The sequence below is a fragment of the Lepidochelys kempii genome, chromosome 7, assembly GCF_965140285.1.
Source record: "Lepidochelys kempii isolate rLepKem1 chromosome 7, rLepKem1.hap1, whole genome shotgun sequence".
Lineage (NCBI taxonomy): Eukaryota > Metazoa > Chordata > Testudines > Cheloniidae > Lepidochelys > Lepidochelys kempii.
Window position 1 is genome coordinate 5,128,720 of NC_136386.1, and position 8,969 is coordinate 5,137,688.

Here is an 8,969-nt window from a genome sequence, read left to right on the forward strand (position 1 = left end):
ATCTGCCAAACAACAGAATATGTTAAAACAGCGCTGTTCTCGTGTATTCTCTCATATTCTGCCAGCTATTTAATCCGAGTCTTGGGATCCTAGTGTTAGTGACTGGGGAATCCTGGCAGCATCCTGCCTGTGGAATCAACCATCTGCTATCAATATCAAAGCTGGTGTCAAGCACAGTGACCCAATGACTCCCCTCAGATTTAACCTAGCACTTGGATCCCCTGATATCTCTGTGAGGGGAAGGAGGAAGTGGATTTTTATACAGCATATTTAGGCCTGAGAGAAGCCTGCTGTGAATTTTAAGAGTCTGTTCTGATAACATTTGACAGGGTAAGCAGAAATAGAACTGCGTATGTGTAAGAAATTGCAGAGCAATCATGTTTGTGAGAAAAAAGGAAAGATAAAGTAACTAAAAAGCTAGAAAAGGCTGGTTGGAATTAACACTAAACCTGTACTGGCAGGGCAGGAGATGGAAATGAGAGATTAATACATAGGTACAAGAAAAGATAACAAAAAAGTTATAAATAAGTTTGTGTAACAAAGGGAGGTTGAAGCTGTATTGTCTGGAGATGGAGGTGACAGTGAAGAGATTGTCCTGATGAGTAAGGACTTGTAAGTAACTGATCACTGAGTGTTTTGCCTTAATAAAGATTGGTAGACCCATCTGCTGAGTAAAGCAATCTCAATCCAACAATGAATACCAGCTCTGGCCTCCACTGATGATCTGGTTCTGTTCAGTAACTTGTGAGAAGGTGTGAACAAAAACATCAGCATTGTGGAGTACTTCTGCAGGCTGCATGGCCCAAAGGCACAAGCCAGGAAGCATCATGCGGTCTTCTTCAGCCCCGCTCATAATTCTCCTGTCATGAACAACTCTGAGATTTGGAAAGTAGGTACCAATGGGCTCAACACAATAATTCCAGGAGAGTCTGCGCAAGACTCCATGGTGAAGGTAGATCCATGGATCAGGCTCTCCAATCTGGCACTGCACAATAAACTTGATACCAGGTTAGAGGGGATCAACCCTAACTAAGAGGATTAGCCCTCTCAAAATATGGCAGAAATTGGACATACTGAATGTGGTCACTGTACCATGGGTTATCTACCTGGCTGACCCTACTCATTTCAAGAGAACTTTGCCTTCTTCCCTTGATGATACTATCAGGAGGGCAATTAAGGAGTCACTTCATCAGACAGCCAACACTAGCAATAGCTGACGTAGATTGAGGTATGGAGGCCTTGAGGTGGTGAGATTCACCAGCCTCACTATCTCTTCACATGAGGCAGTTGCATAGAATCATCCACTCCAGGGATGACAAGCCTAATACAGAATGATGGCAAATGGCATTGAGGAGACATTCAAGAAACTGTGGCTGTTGAGAAGGAGAGCAGGGCATCCATCATAAGTTCTCCAATAATGATCTCTGATAAGCTAGACATGTCAGAGAGCTCGCAGGACCCTGAAACAAGTGAGAAAGGACAGCTGCCAGGGTGAAATACCTTGTCCCTTGCAAATGGAGAGATGCAGAATTCCTTCAGTGGAAAAAGCTTCCTTGCCAAAGCATGGGGTCCAGCACTTTCACAATGATATCCGGCAACGATAGGTAAAGATGTCACAAGAGCTTCCAAGATCACCAGTTCATCACAGCTCTCAAGCTCAGTGAGACAAAGTCGGAGCTGTGATATTTGATACAGACACTGTTCTGTTAAGTATGAGACCTGCTCCCACACCTTGGGACAATGCCTCGTGGTTCAGGAGGCCTGCTAGCAGCACAACAAGCCCGGTGAAATCCCAACCAGGCAGGCCAGACAGCAAGAGTGGGAAATCTATCAGGAGCCCCTGCTCTGAACTGATAAAGAGCTGAGAGAGTCTCATCTATAATATTGGCAAGGATCGAAAACCCTGGTAGTCAATATCACAATTCACAATGAGTGCAAGGTCAAAGGCCTTACAGATGCAGCAGCAGAGAAGGTCCAGCACTACCCATTTCTGAATGATCAATCTAACATCCGCCTCAAAAGCCCACATCTTTGACTTCCGAATAGGTGCCTCAAGGAAGTGGCCAGCTTCGTGGTACTTTAAGCAATCACAGTCCCAGAGGCAAAGATGAGCTGCCAGACTGCTCAGAGTGATGTGCTTCACCAACCCCATTGGTACCTTTCCCAGAAGTGGAAAGGGGATCAGTAACCATTGCATGGCTGTGATGTGCCTGGCACTCTTTGGGAACTATGTAAGTGATGCAATATAACTGTCATGACCCACAGGCCTTGAACCCAGGTCTATAGCAGCAGCCATGCTTCAACCTTCCAATGCTGACAACTGCTGACCCAGGATCTACGAAGCCCAGCCCCAGTTTGAGGTTTCACCCCAATGTCCTATTGGTGAAGTCCTATTGGCCCGCTGGCCCTATTTAAGTCAGGAGCAAGAAGCTGTCTCAATATTGGGATCCACCCTGCTCTGGACTGTGTACCTTATGCCTCCTGCTCCCACTCCCTGGCTTGATTTCCTGGCATCCTGACCTGGCTTCGCTCCTGATCTCTCACTTGCTGCGATCGCTAGTTTGTCTCCTGCCTCCTACCCCATGTTGGCATTTGTCAGAGAATAGGGTTTCTGTTCTTTAGCGAAGACTCGTATCAAAGGCCAACCAGGAGGATGCTAAGTGCCATCTTTTATCGTATCAAAAATAAGAAAAGTCACCAAACCTCCATTCCACATCTGCATTGCCATGTGACTGGCTAACTCCATCTCTTTGTTGAACTTTCAAAGCTAATGGTAGTTTGTAATTTCTATAAGACAATTGATCTCTGGTCTTGTCAAGGCTGAGTGGCTTCAATAAGCAGGAATGTGCCCATGCACCAAAGCTAGTTCCACAGTGTTATAAATTATTGCAGCAGGATCTTCTGTCACAGACACTCTAGAGCAGGCAAGAGTGAGCTTTTGGCAACATTATTTCCTTTTGGATAATGAATAGGAAATTTTATCTGCTTTCTCCAATGCTCTAGTTATACGCTAGAGATTAGTAAAATGCTAAGATAATTGTAAATACCTTTCACTGAAAATGTTGCCAGTAACTCAATGAAGCTTGAAATGAGGTCACCTCTTATTTGTGAGAAACATGTTTGTAGATGCTGGAAAGTTCCGTTACTCAAATCCATTCACCAGATTTCTGGGTTTTTCCCAATCAGCCTCATCCTACTTGTCAATGCTTTATGCTGTTCTCTACTCCCGATTTTCACCTGCAAGGACAACCAGAGCCTTGATGGCAGCTGGAACCCAATTTTATCAATAAGATTTTGAACTCTCAATTCACCAACAAGTTAAGCTTTCTTGTTACATCATGGAATTGTATTTATATTTGTTGTAGCTGCTGCGTTTGCTGGTGTTGTTGATTGTGTTTTTAGTTGGGCAATTGGTAATGACACTCAAAAACAGCACAACTGCTATGGGGATCTTGGTAATGCCAGAGGTGGACTGAAAAGAGTCAACCAGAGCATTAGGGTTATCTTCTGCAATTGCGTGTAAATCTTTGTTTCTGCTGCCAGAAATTGTATATATTAAAGATAATACCCAAACTATTGGTTATGTTTTCTGGAATTTGTTACCAGTTTTTCTCCTACTCTTTTTCTGATGCCATTTCTTTCAGGCTATTGGTCATCATCTCAACGGGATCCAGGGCACCAGGGGTATTGCTGGATGATGACTGCAGGCAGGTGCAGAAGTAAGATAGTCCATTCTGCAGAACCCCCAAATCAAAATACTTATCCCCAAATCTGGCCCTTCTGTTGGACATGATAAACAATCCACATGAGATTCAATAAACCCAAATATAAAAAAAATTCTCAAACCCTTTAAGAAAACAGTCTGAATATTTGCAGTCACGCCGCAGAATCTAGCACTGCAGAGTTTCAGCTTTACTGCTAGACTCTCAGTGCCACATCCAGGTCAGGATCATCAGTAAAACCTCTTCAGCGTTTTCTCTAATGGCATCAACAGGATTGAATGGTTATTTTGCTGTTTGATTGGTGTTAGCCCCAGGTTACTGTGAACCAATAATTAAAAAAGGACTGAGTCTTATTGTCGAGGAGAGGAACCAGGAACTTTATTAAATGCACCTGCTCTGCCAGCAGTCTGGCTGGAGATAACCACAAAAGATCTGTGTGCTGGGTCTTGTGTAAACCCTGAGATTGATTATTTCTTGAATTCAGTTATTGCAAAACCCTGATTAGGATCCTTCTAGGTCACTGCCATCAAAACACTTGTGGAGTTCCTCTATCAGCCATCAAGTTTCCATGAACTAAACTGCAGTGGGAAGTAATTGATTCAGTAGTAATTATGCTGTTGCTGAGCAATTGCTTCTATGAATATACTGTACTCCTACTGCTCAGAAAGTAACTAGTGATTTCTTATAGGCTTTGAAATGACTGTATTTGTAAGGCCTCAGTTTCTTGGCCTTCACTAGATCACTGGAAGCTTCCAGCTTGTGCTTGCGTCTGTAATTATCAGCCACTGAATTGTACTTTACACAGGTCACTTTTTCCTTTTCAGGTTTAGAGGGATTAGCTCTAGCATGTTCCTCTGCAAAGCTGAATCTTAAAAGTTTTTTATTCACACTCATAATAAATGCTTCAGAGCCACCTTTTAAATAAATGCATTACTAATACTGCAAAATCTATGTAAATTAATATGTAATATCAGTAAGTAGGACACTTAAGCAGTGTGTTAAGCGTGCAATAAATATTTAATGATTCTCATTCCAAATTTAGCGTGAAAGTGATTTAAATGCACAGCATGTACTCTGCTTAAATATAAACAATTCTACACAAATACCAGCCGGCTGAGAGAGCATTTTACAGCAGTGCGATAGCAGATGCCACATGCTCCTAAGTGATACTGCAATTGCTTGCAGTGTCTTGATTTGTAACCCTCTCTGTCAGAATTGTAGCAAAGGACCCTCTCCTCAGTGGGGATCACAGTCCATCCTGCTCCCTTTTAAGTCAGTGGGAATGTTGCTATTGACTTCCAGTGGAACGCAGGAATGAAAACGGACCAGAGTCCATCTAATTCAGTCTCCTGTCTCCAACAGTGGCCAGCCCAAGGTGCAACAGAAACCGGTGCAAAACAACTCAACAAAGGAACCCTACAGAGGACAAGCCGGTGCCATTAAAGTCTCATCCTAACAGAATCAAGTCTGTAAAGTATAGCTGGCTTCTCCCTTCCCCTCACGCCCAATCATATTGAAAATATCATGAACGTCTTAAAATACTGGGCGGAAAAGTATATTTTTTTCACTTCTGAATAACTCAAGACCAGCTGAATGTATTTTAGAAGAAATTCCTCTGTGGGCATCCCCAAAGGATAAGATTTCAGACAGTTATAAGCCGATGAACATAGGGGATTATAAAAATAAGAATGTCATCTGCTTTCAAAAAAAGCCCATATTTTTAATGTAATTTATTTGAGACTTCAAAGAGCCTGCTTGAAGTTAACCCTGTATTCTAGGCAGCCATTTAGTGACCATACAAAACATACCTTTGAAATACCTCAAAGATATTTAGTCCCCTAACTTCCATTGGTTTCCCTTGATGATCTGGACAGAGACCCTAATCTGAATGAACCAAAGAAACTGGTCAGCTGCTTGAACTGTCTTAATATTTTGATGGTGTCATGACCTGGTTGTATGTTATCTGTTTGTTGTTGTATGTGATACCCAAACTGTGCCTTTAATCACTGGGTCTGTGCTTTTTCTTTTCTCTACCCTTATGGCTGTTCTTTCTTATTTTTGGTGTGTATGCACTGAGAGACTATTAACAAAAGAAAGGTCTCTTTCAAGCTACAGCAGGGCAAAGATATTTGAAACCACCAAACTTCTATTTTCGTTGTTTCTCTTGTAACTTATACAAGAGTCACTCGACCCGAAGATGGTAAATTTCCACCCCAAGCTTCATCTGGGAGCATATTTTGGTTTTAAACCTGACAACAGGGAATTAAAATACAAATGCTGGTGGACTCTGAACTCCAATTTCATTTGTGGGTGCTGCTAGAACCTGAGGACCTGAGGCTAATTTGGAATGTTAGTGAAGAAAAATGGGGGTTATTTTCTTTTTAAGATATCACAGTTAGTTGGTTGTTGTCATAACCATACAGCGAAGGGTAGCCTAAAATTCCTCCTTACCTGTAAGGGGTTAAGAAGATCAAATAACCTGGTTGGCACCTGACCAAAAGGACCAATGAGGAAAGAAGATACCTTTAAATCGGGTGGGGGCGGGGCAGCTTTGTTTGTGCTCTTTGTTTGTGTGTTCTCTGGGGAACCAGAGAAGCATAAGGACAAAAAACTTCTTCTCCTAAAACCATTCTAAAATGAGTCTCAATATTGCAAAAAGAGTAAGTGAATAAGGCAAGGCACGTTAGATTATCTTTTGTTTTTAGCTTGTGAATTTTCCCTGTGCTAAGAGGGAGGTTTATCCCTGTTTTTTTGCAACTTTAAGGTTTTGCCTCAAGGGGAATCCTCTATGTTTTAAATCTAATTACCCTCTAAAGTTACCTTCCATCCTGATGTTACAGAGGTGCTTCTTTTACTTTTTTTTTTATAATAAAGTTTTGTTTTTTAAGAACCTGTTTTGCCTATTTGGTTGGTAGATTATTCTCAAGCCTCTCCAGGAAAACAGGTGAAGGGGCTTGGGGGATATTTTAGGGAAACAGGAACGCCAAGTGGTCCTTTTCCTGAATCTTTGTCTAACTCATTTGGTGGTGGCAGCAGAACCCATCCAAGGACAAGGAAGGATTTGTGCCTTGGGGAAGTTTTTAACCTAAGCTGGTAGAAATAAGCTTAGGAGGTCTTTCATGCGGGTCCCCACATCTGTACCCTAGAGTTCAGAGTGGAGAGGGAACCCTGACAGTTGTAATTTAGAAACCCTCTCCCCCCACCCTCCTATGCCCTACTTGTCTGAGCTGGGCAGCATATTGAGAAGGTGGGATAAAGGCTCTCACGCTCCATTTCTTATCCATCTTCATACAGCTGCTATGGCAAGCATGCCCCGCCCCTGTGACCCCAGCCCTAGAATGTGGGTTGTCTGTGCAGGGGGCTTTTACTTCCCCATGTGGACATGGAGTCCAAGGCACAATCTAGCCCCATGTTAAAAAGAAATTATTCCTTCTAACAGGGGGCCCAAAGCCAACTTGAAGGCTTTAGTACATCTTGGGGAATGGAAGAAGGAGCACAGAATCAAAGGTAATAATGAGAAATACCTCCTTAATATAGAGTTTAGAAACTCTATATTCTGTTGAAACCATTCAGCCTGAATTTTGAAGGTCTTACCTGGATCAGATGCCTCTAATATACACTGGCTGGCAAGTAACACCAAAGGCATTGTCAGTTACTAAAAGTGATCTAATTAAAATGACCTATTCATACAGCTCCCCATATTCTGATAGAGAAAGAGATTTGAACGTGCAACGTGATGTATGGTACAGCATTTATCATAGTTTAGCAATGCTCACTAATCACATTCATTAGCTGGTAAGGAAACAGCCAGATGAATTTCTCCCTTTTAAACACGTTAATGTATGGCAATATTGTTCATCGCTCTGCCCCGTGGCAACATCCTTTGATAGTTTGATTCCACTTTGATTTTCTAATTTACTAACACCAAAGATGCTGAGCTGCAGAATTTTCCGCCTTCCAAGTGACCTGCCATCTTTGTACATGAGATCACATAACAGCAGACATAGAATTTGGAGTTTGATGTCGGCTTTAAAAGCATTGGCTTGGATCCCTTCCAAGCCATTCTTGTGCCGCTTGAGTACTTATTATCAGCTCTAATGGCAGGTTTCAGAGGAGCAGCCGTGTTAGTCTGTATTCGCAAAAAAACAGGAGGACTTGTGGCACCTTAGAGACTAACCCATTTATTTGAGCATAAGCTTTCGATGCATCCGATGAAGTGAGCTGTAGCTCACGAAAGCTCATGCTCAAATAAATTTGTTAGTCTCTAAGGTGCCACAAGTCCTCCTTTTCTATCAGCTCTAAGGTATTCTTTGTTCAGGGGTGGCCAACCTGAGCCTGAGAAGGAGCCAGAATTTACCAATGTACATTGCCAAAGTGCCACAGTAATAGGTCAGCAGCCCCCCAACAGCTCCCCACCCCGTCCCCCCGGCTCCCAGTGTCTCCTGCCCACTGGCGGCCCCGCCGATCAGCACCCCCCGCACCTCCCGATCACCTATTTTGTGGTGTGCAGGAAGCTCGGGAGGTGGGCGGGGGAGAGGAGTGAGGGCATGGCAGGCTGAGGGAAGGGGGCAGGAAGGGATGAGTGGGGGCAGGGCCTGGGGCAGAGCCAGGGGTTGAGCAGTGAGCACCCCCCGGCACATTGGAAAGTTGGCACCTGTAGCTCCAGCCCCGGAGTCGGTGCCTAGACAAGGAGCCGCACAGTAACCTCTGAAGAGCCGCACATGGCTCCTGAGCCCCAGGTTGGCCACCCCTGTTCTAAGCTGTAGCCTTCCTTTTAGATGAAGAACTTTCTCCCTTGCAAAACCCCCTTGATTCTGTGATGGTACGAAGCACTGTAATTTCCTAACATTGGAATTGCTGAATTCGGCATTGATGAGGGTTATTTTAATGTATAATTGGAGGATAAGAGTATAATAATAGCAAGTAAATAGCTATACTGTGAACCTATTATTAAAAAAAATGACACTGTGCATTGAACGTGGGATACTATTAATTTTCAGTCTTCTTTAAATGATTGAAATGGTCAGATCACTTGGCAGTAAATAAATTCCTCCCATATGCAACATTTTATATGATTCACAGGAACACTGCAATGACTTTAGTTTTATTGGGGGGAGATAGAAATTCAACAGCAATTGTCTAAATATTATCAAGAAGCAAAATGGCTTGTGTAAAGAAAAACTACGGTGTAATAATTATTGGTGTAATCGGTAGTATGATGAGCAGAACTGGAGAAAGAGGGTCAGG